The sequence below is a fragment of the Paroedura picta genome, chromosome 2 (genome assembly GCF_049243985.1).
Source record: "Paroedura picta isolate Pp20150507F chromosome 2, Ppicta_v3.0, whole genome shotgun sequence".
Classification (NCBI taxonomy): domain Eukaryota; kingdom Metazoa; phylum Chordata; class Lepidosauria; order Squamata; family Gekkonidae; genus Paroedura; species Paroedura picta.
In genome coordinates, this window is record NC_135370.1 from 134717012 (window position 1) to 134736491 (window position 19480).

Genomic DNA, 19480 nt, shown 5'->3' on the forward strand with positions numbered 1-19480 from the left:
AAGTCCATGAGGGAATAATGACTTAAAGTGAGAAATATAGAATAGAATCATAGAATCATAGAAGCGGCCATACAGGCCATCTAGTCCAATCCCCTGCTCAACGCAGAATCAGCCCAAATAATTCCCTTTCAAGTAATTTCTTCTCTATGTTAACATTCTCAGTAGGGCTGACATGTTCTAAAGCGGGGGTTGTCAACCCCCGGGCTGTGGCCCGGTACTGGGCCGCAAAAGCCTCGGCAGCAGACTGTTAGCGGCTGCACCTGCCTCTTCCCCCCTCCCCACAGCGAGAAGCTCGCCGGGGCGCAAATGAAGTGATCACCAAAGCGGCACTCCGGCAGGCGCAAACGCGCATGCGCAGCAGCTCCACGCATGCGTGTTTGCCGTGCGTGCACGGCACCCGGGCTGCCCTTTCCCTCCACCCCCGCAGGTGGTCCCCAGCCTTAAAAAGGTTGGGGGCCGCTGTTCTAAAGCACAGACTTGCATGGATTCTGCACTATGTTGCATTTAAAGAAAATGCAAGACATTATGTTTTTTATCCTTGATTTGTTCATCGTTACTCTTGTTTTTAATGTGTGTGTTTATTCTATGAGTGTGCATTTGGATCTAGCTGAAAATATTTCAGTTTTCCAAATGTACTTGGGTTTTCTCAGGAAAACAAAATAAAATCCCAAGAAAATCCTGGATATATTTGAACCCCGAAATTAATTTAAAAAAAAACATTCGAACCCTGAAATTAATTAAAAAAAAACATTTCTGCATTGCTATGCAATAATGGCACAACACAGATGAATTTTAAATGAAAATCAACACTGCCTGTGGAGAAATGCCAAAACCGTATAGCATTCCCCTCCCACTTTGGGGGGGTTCATGTTCTTTTGGACTTTATTTATGTCTGGGTAGATTTCTGAGATGCTGAATATAGTCCCTGGAGACCAAAAAATAATTTTATTTAAATGGTTGGCTTAAAAACAAAGTGTTCAGACCCCTGTATGATCGAGAGAAGGCTGCTTGAACACCCCCCCCCCATCTTCCCCAGCTCATTTCCCACCTCCAGAAAACAGAAACAGGATTGTTTTTGCTTGCTTACTTCCCCAAAAAACGTGATAGCCAAGTAGCTAAATTCGGTCCCTTTCCCACCCTAAAAATCACACTGAGAGAAGAACCTTTTATATTTCTACTGCAGCAGAAATACAGACACAGGGGCATATCCCAAATTTCCCAGATCTGTGTACAGAAGAGTTGCATGAGACTTTATAATATTCTATTGAAGACAGGGAAAGATGATGTCCTTTGGGTCAAACCAATAACCTGGGGTCTCCACCCCTTGCACATCCCACAGGACCAACCCACTGCCATTATGCTAAGTCACTCTGACTTCAATGGTTTAATATCAACAATTCCAGTTACTTCACTGGCCTTAGGAATAGAACTTATCAGCCTTGGCAGGATACAGTCAAGAACAAGAACATGTTTCTGGGCCTTCTGTTACGAAACAGTCTGATACACTAAGCTTCTCTTTACAGAACAATAATTAAGAAAATATTATTTCACCTCCTTTTCCATCAACTTTGTGGAAGATTTTATTTGACCTTTGACAACGTAGCTTTGCAGTTGTGCTGCAATGTGGGCCGTGCCATTAAAAAATATTACTCAGAGCATGAAATGGAGAGGGGAGGGCGGGTGTGAGGGCGGGACAATGCTGCAGAGACTATCGCACATTTCATCCTCCTTATGGGCTTGCCTCTGGTTGCTCACTGGTTGCTCACCGATGGAATGTTAGATAAAAAGTGGCAAATCCACTTTTTGCGATTTCTCTCATCCCGAGGCAAATCTGGACAAAATGTGAGCCAGCCCCTGGACAGCCTCAAGATGCAGGCAATGTCATGTGGAGTGGGCTCTAGAACCCACCAACAACCAGAGGCCGTCCAGGGGCAGATTAATCATGCAGATATGGTCTTGATATCTAAATTTACTCTCCCTCCCTCTCACACATTTCCTAAATGGGGCTAATCCCCACTTCCATATTATGTCGCCGCTAGGCCTGGCACACATTAGGCTACTGCTGTCCTGCTTTAAGGGAACACGTTCCTTTAAGCGCTCGGGGGGCCAACATGGCCTAGCCAGGCACACTCAAATTAACTTGTAACTAGGGTTGGGCGCTTTGGGGCCTGAAGCGGCCATTCGCTCCCGATGCAGTCAGCGCCGTACCGTGGGGGGGAGGGAAGGTACGGGCATTGGCATGCTGGCAGGCGCCGATGCCCGTGCCTCCCCCCCCCCTGCGGTATTGCACTGGCTGTGTCAGGAGCGAAAGGCCGCTTCAGGCCCCAAAGCGCCCAACCCTACTTGTAACATTATTCTCCCCTCCACCGTTATTAGGCTTTCCAGGTGCCTGCTAACAATGGGAGACACCCCCCCCCCGCAATGCACCAGTGACACCGCTGGTGGGGAATTGCCCACACAAACACACACACACACCACTGAGAAGCTTTGAATGTGTTCTGGTGTGCAGTTCCTATGTAGGTGAGGTTCCCCATTAACTTCAATAAGGGAAAACTCTGTGCGTGTAAAGTAATTGTCCTGTACTAAAATTAATGAGGAAGCCCTTGTTGACAGACTTACTGTATGCACAGGTATTAATGCTTCTGCTTCTGAAAGAACCATTAGAGCAAACAGGTGCTTAAATGAATACTCTCCTGATGTATAAATTAATATGTTTAGAGATGTGACTTACTACAGGTGCATGGTGGATAAAAAGATTGAGCAGTTTATTTCATTAAATGATCCTTATTCTCCCTCTCCGATTTATTCAGTAGATCAAATGGCCATGCAAATCAGTTGTTTCTAATGATTTTTTTCTGTTGCTTTTGTGGTGGGTGTGCTCTAGTATTCTGAAGGTCAGATGGAGCTACCAGACCATAAAATCCAGCCAGTGAGAGAGCTGGAGCTAAGGGGAGCTCAAGGATTTATTATTAAGTGATGTGAAACGCTGTTGTTTTGTACGTATGTTACATAATTGCTGTCTATGCAAGGCTGTTAAAATACCCGCCTAGTAATAACACGAACCCCATTTCATGGCTGCAGGAAGAGACAAAAGAAGTTTCTTAGTCAGCACTTCAGTGATAGCACAGCACATGTCAGTTTTATTATTAGGAGGCCTTTGGTTTTGGCAGATGCTCTTCATTCTGTCCATAGAATTGCAATTACCATATAAATTAAGCAATGAGATGGGCTCGATACAGCCTTATCCCTCTTGCCAGTAACCAGGCTGCCTGTACTGCAGAGTGAAACAGGCATAATTCAGACTAATTATGTTTAGAAGGCCACAATTTGAAATGCTGGCCTTTCTCTCTATTCAAATTGGTAAAAAGTAAATTGAAGCTGTTTAGCTGCAGTGCAAACAGAAGAGTCATTATTTTTGCACAGCACATTCTCCATAATAGCATTCTGAGAAAAGCATAATCCGCCCAGGTTTTATTTGTAACAGCTAATTATATTATCAGCATACATTCTTATGCCTTACACTTTATGGAATCTTAGTATCTAGTTCTTAGACTGGATGCAGGAGGCCAAGGTTACATTTGCTTCATTTTATTTTCAACAGTTTTTACCATGAGATTTGATGGGATTAAGCTGTACATTGTAATTCAAGACATGATTGATGAAATACTTCTTTTGTCTTCACTGGCAAAGTTTGAGTATTCTGAACAAAACCAGTATAAAATGAAATGCATTTTGGAATGTAAGTTGCTTTTTCAGAGGATTATGCTAGAGCCTATGCATTCCTGCGTAGAAACAAATAAAGCTATTGTTTTAAAAACTATAATCTGTGAAAATTAATGGAAAGCAGGTTTAGACTGTTCAAGATTTTCTATTGACAAAGCACTTTGAAAGCCCTGCAAAGCCATGGACAGCAGTTTTTTGCACTGGACAAATCTAAATCATGTTCCAGAATTTGTTCATGGGAGAAAACATGGCACTTAGGTTTTCTTCCCTTCATTCTGATTACATTTGTCCAGAAATAAAGTCATGGATTTCTTTAGCAGTGTAGTCCTGTTTGCTAGTGGAGACAAAATGTAAACATTTATATAGTTGGCATTCAATTATGTTAGTAGAGTTTTTGAACCTGTAACTCTAGAGAGTATCTAGAAAATAGTATGTTACAATGATTATTATGTATGTTCAGGAACTTAACTGGAAACCTTCCTCCTATTTTTCTGAATAAGTATCATTAGAGAATATAAGATAGTAGTATGAGTGTATGAGGTAGAGAGTGCTTAAACGTTTCTGTTGAAATAACTTGTATGTCAGTCCCATTCCTAAAATCTCATAGTTGCTTAGTGTTTGTCAGCTAACCTGAAACATGGCTTTTGGCCAGGTACAGGATGATTCAGTTAAATCAGGGCTGTTCTTTCATGGTTGACCTGTCCTTAGTCTTGTAGGTGGGAGAGAAAAGAATCCTGGGAACGTGTCTTATCATGAAAAAAAAATCATTATCAACATCAGACAGATAGGTCTCCAATTGATTAATATGTATTTCATAGGTGGGATTATCAATTTTTCATTTAATTTCATTTAATAAATTCAGCAAACTTTTCTAAAATGTTCAGTCTAAGACAGGTAGTTAACATATTTCTACAAGGATGATTTCTGTCATTTTTCACTTTCTCAGTTGCAGGAGACCAATAGATTTCAACCCAAGTCTGATTCCCTTACTTACAAAGAAGAATATGTTGATCCAGTTGTAAAAGCAGAAAGGGCACTGGGTAGGGTTGCCAATTCTGGTTGAGAAATTCATGGAAATTTGGAGGTGATGGTTGGGAGGATGTGCTTTGGAGATCTTAGCAGGGTATATAATGCCATAAAGTCGACCCTTCAAGGCAGCCATTTTCTCCAAGGATATTGACAAGTTGGAACATGTTTAAAGAAGGGCTACTAGGATGGTTGAGTGGTTGGAATCCATTCCTTACAAGGAGAGGTTGAGAGAGCTGGGTATGTGTAGTTTGGAAAAGAGGAGGGAAAGGATAATTGTGCTTAATTAGATAAAAGATAGACATGTTGAAGAGGGGGCCAACTAGTTTACTGCATCTTTAGAGACAAGGACTAGGAGCAGTTGGCTCAAATTATGGGAAACATGGTTCCATTTAAGTATTAGAAAGATTTTCTCATGGTTCGGGCTGTTCGTAGATGGAATATGCTGACTTGGAGGATGGTGGAATCTCCGTTGGAGGTTTTTAGGAGGAGATTGGAGGAGCACATATCAGGAGTGTGTGTTTTTAAGTCACTGAGAAGGTGGGAGGCTAAACTTTGTAGTCTCTTCCAGCACTGTGTGATTCTGATTCTGGAGATCAGTTATAATTCCAGGAGTTCTCCAGGCCCATCTGGGAGGCTCAAAAACAAAGACCTGCCAATCCCACAAAAATGAGCACGGAAAAACAAAGGAACAAGCAAGTAGCTGTATAATAAAGTTCTTTAAACCAAGCAGTCTTGAATGTTCTTTTATTCATAAAGGAGCTCAGCCAGAACAAGGTGTGCAGTTACACTTGTTTTATCCCAAAAGCTTTCATCAGTAGTCTTGCTCCTCTATTTATTCCAAATCATAGTATTTCCTACAAGTATTGTTTTCATATAAATCTTTCAAAATATCTATTTGGCCACAGGCTCAGAATGTAGTGGAAAACTTCATAGATTCTATTCAAACTGCTGTAGATCCTACAGGAGAATCTATGGGGTTCTTCACTACATTGAATAGAATCTATGGGGTTCTCCACTATATTTCTTCTGCAGTCCCTTTTAAACAGAGCATGTTTAAAGGGAATGTAGAAGATAGCCTAGTAAAACAGCTGAGGAGCATTTAAAAGGACTGCACAGGAGACCCCAAGCTGAGCTGATGGGGAGACTGCTCCCCGTTAGCTCAGTTGTTTTCTGGTTCTTAGTTATTTTCTGATTCTTTTGTGCAGTTCCTTTAAATGGGACTGTGCAAGAAAGTCCAAAGCTGAGCCAATGGGGAGACTGCTGTCCACCAGCTCAGCTGTTTGGGGCTTTCTTCTGCAGCCCTTTTAAACATGATGGCACAAGTCAGCCCATATATACCTTGCAGAATTTCAACAACATTTTGGAACCTTCAGGAAGGCTGTTCCTTGAGGTAGGGACCATTAAATAACATCCTAACTTAGCAGTGGCCATCTAACAACCATAAATATTTATATTCTATATCTAACAACAATGCAGAAGAAAATGACTACCAGGTGTTCTGAGGAGTGAAGCTTCTGCATAGGTTATAAAATCATAGAATCATAGAGTTGGAAGGGGCCATACAGGCCATCTAGTCCACCCCCTGCTCACGCAGGATCAGCCCAAAGCATCCTAAAGCATCCAAGAAAAGTGTGTATCCAACCTTTTCTTGAAGACTGCCAGTGAGGGGGAGCCCACCACCACCTTAGGCAGCCTATTCCACTTCTGAACTTCTCTGTGAAATTTTCTTTTCCTGATATCTAGCCTAGGTTGATACTAGAAAGGTAAAATTTCTATGTCTGCGTTCCTTCCCAGGTTTCCTGGACTTCTCCTGCCTACTCCAGGAGCCCCAGCCCCAGCCAGGTACATGGGCCCCCCAATGTACCTCAAGCTACTGGGGAGCCACAAAGCAAGTCATCCCCAGAAAGGGAAGAAGCTGCCAACAGTTGTGAATGTAATTTTGGAGTATGTGTGAGCTGTAATCTAAATATGACTGTGATGTGGCAGTACAGAAGGCTAATGCAGCCTTGAGCTGTATCAACAGATGCATCACATCAAAATCATAAGATGTCATAGTCCCACTGTATATTGCATTGGTCAGGCCCCACATGGAGTACTGTGGGCAGTTCTGGAGGCCTCACTTTAAAAAGACCATGGGCAAAATTGAGAGGGTTCAGAGGACAGGGATAAGAATGATCCAGGGCTTGGGGACCAAGCCCTATGAGGAAAGGCTGAGGGACTTGGGAAGGTTCAGACTGGAGAGGACGTTGAGAGCAGGCGTGATTGCTGTCTTTAAGTATTTGAAAGGTTGTCACTTGGAGGAGGGCAGAGAGCAGTTCCTGTTAGCAGCAAAGGATAGGACCCGCAGCAATGGCTTTAATGTACATGAAATACGAGATCCGCTAGATACCAGGGGGAAAAATTCAGTCAGATTCATTTGGCAGTGGAATTGAGAGCCTAAGAAGGTGGTGAGCTCCCCCTCACTGGCAGTCTTCAAGCAGTGCTGATTCTCCACCATCACCACAGAGAGGCATGTGAATCCTTGGTCTCAAGGTGGGCAGCAAGCAACCTCAGGCTTCAGGTGTGTAAATGGGTATGGCCAATGCTGAGTCTTTGAGCCCTTGGGAGTAGGAACACTGAAGCAGGGAAAAGGGAGGCAATTAGGTATAAATATAGGATGGATATAAGCAAGTGGGATTCAGAAGCAAGGAGGAAGGAGTGCAGATGACTAACAGTGGTGTAGGAGCAGAGCAAGGGGGGGGGAGAGGAAGATGGAGGAAGAAAGACCAGATGGAGGAGAGGGAGAAGGAGAAGAGAGAGAATGGAGATTGGAAGAGGGGAATGGCCAAGGAGAACAGAGGAGGAGAGCTGGAGACCCCAGGACACCAACTGGAGGGGACAAAAGGGCCACAGGAGGGTGCTGAGCCAGGTTGATATAGTGGTTAAGTGCGATAGTTTCTAATCTGGCATTCTAATCTGATTCCCTGCTCCCTCATATGCAGCCAGCTGGGTGACCTTGTAATTGTTACAGCCCTGATAGTGCTGCTTTCACAGAGACTAATGGAGTAGTGATGAAGGAAATTATTACAAATGTCTACGGGTCATTTTCTTATTGGAAATTGGCTTCGTTCTGTATTGGAGATTTTTTTGTTCTCTGCATTAAGAAATGCCGTCTGCTTTATGACTTTTCACCCAGTAAAATATTGTAGAACCGGTACTAAGCTGTGCAATGTGTAGACACTAGGGAATGTTTTTATTAAAATTAAGGGTCGCTTCAACTTTACATTTCTGATAAAGCAGTGCTTAGCACAAACAGGTGTCATAGGGAGAAATAAGCTTTGTTTAATTTAAGCCTGTAGGATGAGTGCAGACTGGGTGGTTCTTGCCACATCATAAGATGAGAACAAGGTTTCAGGGCTAGCCTAGAAACTTTCAGGGTGGACCAGGGAGGGGAATAATGACATTGGTCCAGGAATGCAGCCAGCCTATGGGGTTTAAAAGCACAGAATTCTATGTAACCCTTTGTTTTGGGCACAGGTTCTTTCTGGACTCTAGTCTCCCTGTGTCTTTCTATTGCTGCAGCTAAATAAAAGCATAAAAATGATTTTCCAGTTTGTTATGTTTTGGGATAATGTCACTCTAGGCTAGGCAAAATACCCTGTTAGGCCTACAGGGCCATCTGACCTTCCAGGCTACCAAGAGATTGTCCAGGGGTTTGGAGTAAGGTGACAACATGAGATGACACTCTGCTGTATTTCTCTTTAAACGTTGAATTGTTAGGTCTGTAAAACTATTGGAAAAGGGCTGAACAGAATGATGGGTTGGCTGAGAGCTAATAAAAAGAGGCTCAGTCTAAGGGTGAGAAGGGAGAAAAATGGCTGAAAGGATCAGTATATCGAGATGTTTGTATTATAGTTTATGTGCTGTTTCTGTTTCATAACTTTCAAACAACGCTTGTAACAAGAGCAAGTAGCAAGAAAAAATACTCTAGTGTTAAAACTAAATGTGCAGTTTTGTTCTTGATTTTTAACTTTCCCTAATCTTATTATTTTCACTAATCTTATAATTTCTGGAACAGAATGTGCACAAAGTATTCTCTAACCTCGCTCATTTCAATGTGCCCCTTCAAAATGTTTTGTTCAGTAATAACTCCCTGAAGCAATGGTTTGCCACTTGAATAATCACTGTAAAGCATTGCTTTGATTTTTAAGCTATGAACATATTCAGCATTCTATGATAAATGTTTGCTTTCAGGAAATGTTGAAGAATAAACATGCTGAAAACCAAAAAAGGGATTTTGAGAAGTAAACATTTCAACATGACTGACTATGCCCTAACAGTCAGATGAACTGTAGTACAGAAGAAAATAAAAAAAATGCAAATAAATATTGCAGAATATGGTCTGACCATTTTAAAATACATGTTCAAGAATATTAGTATTGAACCCTAAAGTTCCTGTGAACAAACTCATATAAATTAACAGTAAAAAGAGCAATAATCCAGCAATGCTAACAAAATATGTGGAAGGGTGTGAGTTTTTGAGAGTCACAGCTCATTTCTTCTAATATTGCTACCCATTTTATCTTATAATCTATATAAACTAACAGAATGGTAATATACTGGCTATGGTGCAAAGAACCATAAATTGGGTTTATATGACCAATAGATCATATCTTGATTTGCAGTCCCTGGCAATTTCAAAAACACTTTTTGATGTGGCATGGGAACTACTGTTTTAACGCCCCAGAACCCTTATATATAGATCCTAGTAAGAGATTACTTTGTCCCAATAGCTCAGCTTTCTCAGTAATCTGGCAAGGTAAAAGAAGCCATGCTCTCAAACCACCTTTTAAAATATTGGCACTCTACTGGATAATTTCTTGGGCCATGTCCTTTCTGTGAGCTGTTAGCTAACATTGCTGAATAAGTTTGATGTATATGCGTAAACAAAATACAGTTTTTCTTAGATCCAGTTAATTGATGTAGGCATTGGTTCTAAAGTTAGACATAGTGATGAGACCCAGCATGTAAATTCAGACATGGAGATTTATAGTCAGTGGATTTAACACTGTTTAAGAGTGCTCTGTTAAGGTAAGAAGAGTAGCCCATGAAGGTATTCCCCCCCCCCCATATATCCATTCTTTGGATCAGCTTCTTCAGTTACTGAATGTACCTAAAGGTAAAGGTATCCCCTGTGCAAGCATGTCTGACCCTTGGGGTGACACCCTCTAACGTTTTCTTGGCAGACTCAATACAGGGTGGTTTGCCAGTGCTTCCCCAGTCATTACTGTTTACCCCCCAGCAAGCTGGGTACTCATTTTACTGACCTCGGAAGGATGGAAGACTGAGTCAACCTTGAGCCAGCTGCTGGGATCAAACTCCCAGCCTCATGGGCAGAGCTTCAGACTGCATATCTGCTGCCTTACCACTCTGCGCCACAAGAGGCTCTTGAATGTACATACTATTTGGAAATAGATATACACCTGACAGAGGCAGAGCCTGTTGAACCCATGAATACAATGGCACTAGCACAGACACCTGCAATGTGACCTTTCTGGGTTCTGGCTCTCCTCCCCACCACACCCTACTCAATCTTGAGATCCAGTGTGGTGAAGTGGTTAAAGAGTAGCAGACTGTAATCTCAAGAGCTGAGTTTGATTCTTGGCTCCTCCTCCATATGGTGTGAGCTGGGTTGCCAACTTCAGGTGGGGGCCTGGAAACCTTCAGGAAAATGGAAGAGAGAAAGAGACAGAGAAAGAAAGAGGAGGAGGGAAGGAAGGCATCAGTTCTCCTGGGCTGAATCTACATGGAACTTTTATTCCAATCCCAGGCCGATTAAATCCCTGCCGTCTACATTGAATGCAATTTCCATTTTGATTTTGGCCGATTTAAATTTTTCATCTGCAACAAGCATGATTGATCCAGAGTGACCCTACCTTTCTCCCAAGATATCATGGAGTGGAAATATTCGAAAAGTCGGCATGAGTAAGCGTGCAGCTGTCAGCTTTCCCCGAAATAACTTGTTGCTGCCTCATGGTTCCAACGCTGTAACATGGCAGTCTGTCCCTGATGGGCTGGGAGCCAGTTCAAAGAATTCCTAGCTCCTGGTTGCAAGATTTGTTTTTAAAAGGTTTAAAGTGACTGTGCTCCAGAATCCACACTTCTTGCAGCAGAGATTTGCCTCATTCTGTGAGAAGCTGCTGCTGTCTCATCTCTGCTTGTCTCAGCTCCCCCCCGAATGCTCACTCCCCCACCTCCCCACTCGCTCGCTTGCCCACTGATTAAGCCTCTGTGAGGTAGGAGAGGCTGAGAGATCAGCATGGGAGGCAGTTCTCTTCATTCTGGAGGATGAAATCAGGGATCCTTGTCTCCTCTTGTCTCAGCTCCCCTACTCCCACCCATCCCCCACTTGCCCGCTCGCAGTCTCATGCAGATGGGTTTCTTTTTCAAGTCAGAGGGAAGCACAAAGCCTCTTCAGGACTCCTTTTTGCATCCCCCACCTCCAAAGGGAGGGAAGCTCAAAGCAATATCAGAATGGCTTGGAGCCTTTCCAGACATCGAGCAGGGCAGGCCTACCACTGTAAGGCTCAAATAGTTTAGAGCCAATTCAGCAGTCCATTTTGCTTCTCTCCCCTTGGAAGGGGGGGGGGAAGTGTAAGGGAGGGTTTAAATGGCTGCTGGTTATTTAAACTGAACAGCTCATCCATAGAACAGCTTGGAGCCATTACAATTTTACAGTAAGGCAAGTGCGCTTCTCTGCTGTGAAGCTGGAATGGTTGTGAGCCTTTCCAGCAGTCCCTTTTACTTCTTTTACCTTGGAAGGGATGTGAAAGGCAGGATTTAAATGGCTGATGGCCATTTAAATTGAAAGCTGATTGGTGGCTGGTTAAGCTGTTTGGCCTGATCCAACATGACCTTTTATGTTCTTGTGTTCTGCAACAGTGTAAAGGACAAACTGTGTTAGGGATTATTAAGTTTATTAGGAAAGGAATTGAACACAAAACAGCCAATATTATAATGTCTCTGTATAGATCTATGGTGCAGCCTCATTTGGAATATTATGTACTGTTTTGGTCACTGTATCTCAATAAGTACATTGGAAAATATACAGAGGCAACCATGATGATTAGGGGGATGAGGCACCTCCCCTATGAGGAAAGACTGAATAGTCTGAGATTTTTCAGGTTAGAAAGGGGATGACTGGGGAGGGGGGACATGATAGAGGTTTATCAATTCTTGCAAAGGGCAGAGTTGACAAAAAACACTTTTTCTCCATCTCCTGAAATACTGGTACTTGAGAACATCCAATGAAGCTGGTGGGCTGTAGATTCACAACTGGAAAAAAAGAAATACCTCTTTACCCAGAGAATGATTAAAATATAGAATTTGCTCAAAAATTGCACTTGCTGGCCACTGTGTGATACAAGCTGCTGGATTGATGGAGCACTGGTTTAATCCAGCAGGGATCTTCTTATGTTCTTAATTAGCATTAAGATAATGCTTCATTGAAAAACAAAATAAAAATAATGTGCAGCCCATAAAACAACCTCCAGTCCTCATTTCTGTAGCTCTGTGAGTTTAAAAAAGTTAATAATTTCAGGGACCTTGAGGTGATCTGGCTAGAAACTGCCAAAATGCAATTCAGTTAATCATTGGCATGTACCTTATAAATGAATGCCCCCTGCAATGAGTTAAGTTGTTCTACAAAGGCTGCCTGTTGTCATCTAAAGTTTTCCAGTGAAATCCTGTGTAATGTGATAATATTGGCTTAATCATTCTATATCAGAATGTTTTAAACTTGGTTTTTTATGAACAACTCAACATTATTCCAACCATGGAGCGGCCTTTGTTTTGATACTGAGGGAGTTGTAGTACTGGAAAGGAAGATAAACAGAAACAGGAACTGCAAGTGTCCTGCAGTTTCTATTTCTGGACTTCTCTTTCACATCCCAAACACAATGTTCATATCCACTGCTCCTGATAAGGAGCCAGATGGCTCACCACCCTGCTGCATGTGGTCTGATATTAGCAACACAGGGAGTCACAGTAAAAAGTTAGGTTCATCCTGATGCATTATTTCAAGAATGGATGTTCTACTTGTGTAGCATCTCTGACATCCTTGAAAGCATCCTGAAGGTGTTTTAGCTATGAAACAGTTCTCATAATTGGCAGTTATTTTTACTTTTATCTAAATAAAATATATCTTTCATGTATCTTTTAGTGTAAAATCATTATCACTGCATGAGAACATAAGAAGAGACTTGCTGGATCAGACCGGAGGTCCAGTTATTCCGTCATCCTGTCTCATTTACAAGTTTGTAATACTCACCATGTTTTTGGCTAGGTCCCCTGAAAATAAAGATGTAAGCTAAATGGGAAAATATATGTGTTTTTAAACAACTGCAGATCCAACATTCATTCCCCTCTGTCCCTTGGTAAAGGACTGTTACCAACTGAAATACAAGCCCAGATGCCCCTACTCCTCCACCCCACCAGAACTTCATAGGCTTAATGATGGATGGTGTCCTGATTGCCTTGGCAGCTTCTTGTTGATGTGGTAGAGAGACTGCTCTGTGATTTCCCTTCTAGTCCTGTTGGGGCATTTTCCCCAATCTCCTCAAACAGACTCAGCCACAGGTCTTCTAGCTTCTTCCAGGCTGTATTCTTTCCCCTGCTTTCTCTATGATGGTGATTGTGCCTTGTCTTCAACCTCTCACTCATCCAGCTCTTGATAGCTTTCTTCTTTCTGAAGATTTTCTACCTCCTAGACTCCTTCCAGTTGTTTCTCTGCTGCTCCCTGCTCTGTCTCCATCAACTGCCCTTTATACACTCTCCAATCAACTGCTGTGCTGATATTTGGTCAAAAGGTTACATATCCACAAAATATAAATCATATTAACAATTATTGTGCACAACTCATAAAGTTAAAAAGTTAAAGCATAAAAATCATTGAAATAACATGCATCATACAATGCTAGACTTAGGTGTAAACTGCACAGAGGTTTTATTCCAACCCCAGATTGATTCAGTCCCTGCCCTCTACACAGAATGCGATTTCCGTTTGGATTTTGGGCGATTTAAAATTTCCTTCTGCAGCAAGAAGGATAGATCCGGAGTGACCCTACCTTTATTGTGCGATATCTTAGAGTGCTTTTAACCCTCAATATCCAGCTTGGGAAAGAAAGCTCCGTGGTAGACAACCTCTGATAGGCTACACCTGGTCATGTGACATGCTTGCCTTAAAGGAGAAGCCCCTAATTTCTTTCAACTTCTGTCAGTCCTGGATTTTTCCTCCCTCCTCTGCCTTTTTCGATCCTCTCCCCCTCCCCTCCAAGAAAAGAAAGAGGCTCCCTGCCTGGCTCCTCCCCCCCCCCTTCAAGAAAAGAAAGAAAGAGGCTTGGCTCCCCCCCCCCCCCACCTTCTGAGCCTCCCTAACCTCATGCAGAAGACTTTCCTGTTTCAATGGGAAAGGGGGGGAGAGAAGAAGACCGGAGTTCAAAGCAATCTGAATTCAACAGGATTGACAATGGAATAAAGAAAGTAAGTGCAGACTCTGCCCCAGATGAAAATGATTGCTGAGATAAGATGCAATAGCAGAACAATAATTCAGTATGGAAATAAAAAGAATAAAGGATTTTATTTTATAACATTAAGCTATAACAGTGCCCCAAACAAATTTCAGAAAAATCTCCTCCCTAGGGACTGAAAATTGCAACTAAAAATAGGAAAGGATAATTGTACTTCATATGTTAAATAGTACTATTAAGATCACATTTTGTCATATTGGCCTAAGCCTCCTGCAACCTGTAAAATTCTACTGAAAAACTTATTTTTAAATTAAATAGTTTATTAATTAGAAGGTATGCAGAATCAAATAGTATAATTATTTTAGGAAAACACAATTCAAGTCCAGTAGCACTTAAGATGCCCTCATGAGTCAAAACTCGCTTTGACAGTTACTGAGAACAGAGTCCTTGGTAGTGATGTAGGATACCCACCTGAAACTATTTTGGGGGAGAGACTGTGGTTTAGTGGTAGAGCATCTGCTTTGCATTCAGAAGTTCCTAGGTTACAATCCCAACCATTTCCAGTTAAAAATGGTCAAATAGGAGGTCAGATCCTGGAAAGTCACTCCCTTTCAAAGTAAACAATGCTGACCTCAATAGTCTTACTCAGCATAAGGCACTTTTTGTGTGCTTAAACTATTTATCATCTTGCATCAAGTGAACGCATCTATATAAACTCTTCACTTCTTCCCCCATTCTGGGTTTACATTTTTTGAGCAAATTAATCATTCTCACCTTTCACAGTTTTTTTTGCTGGGGGGGGGAGGGGGGCTGCCATTTAGAATGGTACACTGTGCTTTGTCAAGCTGATTAAAAACAGACAAGTCAGGCAAACTCAAAATTATTCCCATATGTCTTGATAAATGTTCAGTAAGAACATGAATCTCTGAGGTATTTGCACATGGGCAACATACTTCATCACATCATATTTTTACAAATGACATCATGCGAGCTCCCGATAAATACAACCTGTGACTTTTGCCACATTTTAGGAAGGTCAGGCTAAGGGGCAGATCAGAAAATTAAATGTGTGGAAACTAGTCTAGACAGAAATATCTCAATCTCTGACCTAATTCTTTTCAAATGTGTGATTTATGTGTGATTTTTGTAGGCCCTTTAAAAAGAAAAATGGGGATCTGCACCATGGGTTTTTCCTTGAGTGGAAGCTAACCAGACTACCTTCTTCCCACTACATGCTGAATCAACCAACAGACAGAAGTCAAATCTCTGTAATGGAAAACAATTTCTCTCCAGTCCTTAACCTTTTTTAAAAATAATGGTGATATCTATGCTTGATAACCCTGTATAAATGCACTAGATATGCATCATTCAGAGGTAATAGGAATGTTTGTGTTACACCCAGCATTTTCTGCTTATTAAACAATTGCTGCATGGAAGTTTCTGACAAAGGGTGTGTATCTTGCTTGTCTGCTGTCTGACATAAATGCAAGTTGTTTGTTCTCTTGGAGAACCAGCTTGGTGTAGTAATTAGGAGTGCGGACTTCTAATCTGGCATGCCAGGTTCGATTCTGCGCTCCCCCACATGCAACCAGCTGGGTGACCTTGGACTCGCCACGGTACTGATAAAACTCTTCTGACCAAGCAGTGATATCAGCGCTCTCTCAGCTTCACCCACCCCACAGAGTGTCTGTTGTGGGGAGAGGAATGGGAAGGCGACTGTAAGCCGCTTTGAGCCTCCTTTGGGTAGGGAAAAGCAGCACATAAGAACCAACTCTTCTTCTTCTTCTATCTGAAACTTGGAAAATGTGTGGATTTGGGGGATGGTGCCTGGGATGGACATTGTTTGGGAAGGGGAAGAAGCTCAGCAGGGATATAATACCTTAGATGCCCTCTGAAGCTGCCATTTTCTCCAAGGAGACTGGTCTAATATAGTCAGGAAGTCATGTGATTCTAGGTGAACTCCAGGCCCCATGTAGTGGGTGGCAGCCCTTTAGATATTTATGCTCTTGGGTTAGGTTGGCAGCCTCTAAGTGAGACCTGGAGATCTCCTGGAATTTTAACTTATTTCCAGATGACAGAGGGTTAAAGAGAGGGAAACACATTATAGATGTCTGTAAAATAATGCTAGAACTTTCCAAGCCAAGGTAAGGAAGCTGATGTGCTTGGTGTTCAATGACAATTTCGATATAGTCTCTGGGATACAGTCATTCCTGGGCATAAGTTGTTGTTGGTGTAGCATTGTACTTCAAAGTGGGCATAGAATCAAAAGTTAGAATACATCAGGGTAATTAACTCCCCAACAGAAGCGATATGGGTGGAAATAATAGGCACTAAGTGTTACTTAAAAGTGGGAGTTAACTATTGCCCACCTGTTCAAACCCTGAGGGATGATTTCAATATGGACAAAGAAATACGAGAGATTACTAAATCAGAGTTATTATACTGGGAGACTTCAACTACCCTCACATTGACTGGGTGTTCAAGTCATGCAGTAGAAAAGAGATTTCTAGGCATCATAAATGCCTGTGTACTGGAACAGTTGGTTACAAAGCCAGACAGTGGGGTAGTGATCCTGGATTTGATTCTGAGTGAGTCTCATGACCTGATGAGAGACTGCCCAGGCTGATGCTTTGTGCACCACCCACCCACATGCTGCCCATGGAGCTGGGAGCTGTTGGAAGTTTTTAGAGCTGTTGGGAACAGTGATCACAATGCTTTTAAGTGTAGCATTCAGGTCAATGGAATGTTACCTCTAAAGTACCAAACTGTAACATTGGATTTCAAAAGAGGGAACTAATCGAAAATGAGGAGAATAGTAAAAAGAAAGCTGAAGGGAAAGACAGTAAAATCTTCAGAGGATGCTTGGAAGCTAGTTAAAGAAGAGTTGGTTTTTATTTGCCACTTTTCTCTACTAGGAGCCTCAAAGCAGCTTGCAGACACTGTGGGGTAGGTGAGGCCGAGAGAGCCCTAATACTACTGCTCGGTCAGAACAGCTTTATCAGTGCTGTTGTTGGCCATCAAGAGAACGCATTAGCTACCATGTGAGACAGGATGGTGGACTGGATGTACCATTGGTCTGATCCAACAAGCCTTTTCTTATGTTGTTATATTCTTCAGTGCTGTGCTGCCACTTTACCTCTTAGGTCCTGTTATGCAGAAGGAATTTGCTCACAAGACATAGCAAAAGAAGTCCTCTAATTCTAGAAAAGCAACTAAAATGAGTTGTTGAAAAACCCATGACTGTGTCTCGTGCATTAAATATAAATAACAGTTAACAAGACTGTCCCCCCAGTTTTGATTCGGGCCCCCTCTGGAGGACCCACATTGGTTGCCTCTATTTCTTTCAGAGAGGCACATAGCAGTTCTGAATGTCATTTGAGGAAGGAAAAATAGCATGGGTGGTATTAAAAATCCTTCCCTCTGTGCCATGTCTCAGTGCAGATCTCATGCCCAAATCTTCAGGAGTTTCCCTGAACATGGGTTTTCTTGAGGGAGTTCCAACCTTGCTGAATAGTTTTTATATAAGGAGTTCATATCATTATCTATATCCTTAATATGAAAAATACATTCTTTCTGGGAAAATAAATTGCTTATGAATACTATAAATCCATGTTTCCCAGACTTCTGAGACCATTTTTTTTTCTGAATTAGAACTGGAGGCATACTGGATGTGCAAGAATGAGGAGCCCTGTATTTTTGGATGAGTTATTGTCTAAGGATACTTTCTGATTTTAGAAGGAGGCAATTTCAGAACAGTGATTCATGCAGAGATGCAACTGATGGCAGCTTGCAAGGGCAAGTTTCATCTGTACTTCACTAAGCGACTGACACATTCAGTCCCTCCCAATGCAATGATGCAGCAGAATTAGTCAGCTCTTGGAGAAGCCCCAGAGGTCACACAGGAACTGAGCATCAGCCTCCTCTGTAGGTAGGTCCTTTGGAGTTCACAGTAAACAGCAATTACTTAATAATTTTATTTCTCACTAAAAGTTCTCTCATGGAGAGAATTAGCAGAAGTGTCTACTTTGAAGTCAGTATGTCTTCATAAACACACAAACATTTAAGTAGCAACCCCTGGTCTACAGAGTAACTGCAGAATCTAACCAATGGCTTTGTACAATGGACTGCTTAGGCAGAATTGGATGATCAAAAGACTCAAGATGATTGCATTTTGTGGGAACAAAGGTAATGAGCAGGAAAGAGGATTAGAATCTACCACCCAGCCAATGCTGGTCAATTCAGGGAAGGAAAAGGTGAAAACCCATTAAAATTGTATGAAACAATTTGAACAGTTTGAGAGTGTCCACAATTTTAAGTCTAAAGATTTTCGTTTTCACTTATTCTGCATTAATCCCACCCACCTCCTTGTCTGAATTGGGGGTGGGGGGGACTGCATTACAGCCCACATTCACTGGCGTAATCCTAATTTATGGCCTGGAATTTATAGTAAAACCCAAACCAAGGACAGAGAAGTCTTTAGTTGCCAGTCAGTAAAATCATCTAATCCTAAATTTGCACAAGGGTATTCTTTTCATAATCTGCAATGGAGGGGATTATTTTGTAGAAAGCTGTGATACAGTCGCAGTATCCAAAATGCTTTGTAGATGTCTGTGTGTGAACTGGGGGGAGGGAGGGGCTAGTTTTGCAGAACTGAAGAGCTTGGTTTACCAGAGGTCAAAGACACAGTTAGCAATGAATGTGAATTCCTTCACAAGCTCTGTGAGAATGTTTCCTCCAGGGCTTGACAGAAGGTATTGGTAAGTTAACGTGGGGAATGTCAAATTGCAGCTGTGCTCAGCAAGGTGTGTATAATTTTTAGGAATTTCAGTAGCCACAGAAGGAAAAGAATAGAAATCCCCAGCTATTTATTTTAGCAAAATATTACTAAGCCTTTAACCTGAAGAGTTTTTTTTTAAACAACTGTGTCTTCCATCCATAAAAACTCAGAGACAGACAGACACACAGAGAGAAATGAGATAAAAATTGTTTGCTGTAGGTTTAAAACTTGTCTGGATGAGATTTTTGAGGATAAGGTAGCCAAAAAATGCAAAAGTTTGACTTCAGTCACAAATGCCCTGTTGCTCATTTTTGGCATTCAGGCTGGGAGACTCCCACTATTTTTATCATTACTTTTTAGAAAGAAGTGCCTCCGTCCACCAAAAAACCCTGTGGACAACAGTTCTTTGACCATATTTGGTGGCAGTCCTAACACTAGTTATTTT

General features: G+C 41.9%; 1 protein-coding gene and 1 long non-coding RNA gene across 8 annotated transcripts in view; one reads left to right on the forward strand and one right to left on the reverse strand.

Moving 5' to 3' along the window:
• LOC143830430 (uncharacterized) overlaps positions 1–10761 on the reverse strand; it is an 88570-nt gene extending 77809 nt beyond the window's left edge. The window contains exon 1 of the long non-coding RNA XR_013228447.1: positions 10668–10761. This is a non-coding gene — a long non-coding RNA (uncharacterized LOC143830430). The remainder of the gene's footprint in view (positions 1–10667) is intronic.
• The window catches only part of FSIP1 (fibrous sheath interacting protein 1), a 100526-nt gene that overhangs the window by 48380 nt on the left and 32666 nt on the right, over positions 1–19480 (forward strand). The window lies entirely within an intron of this gene.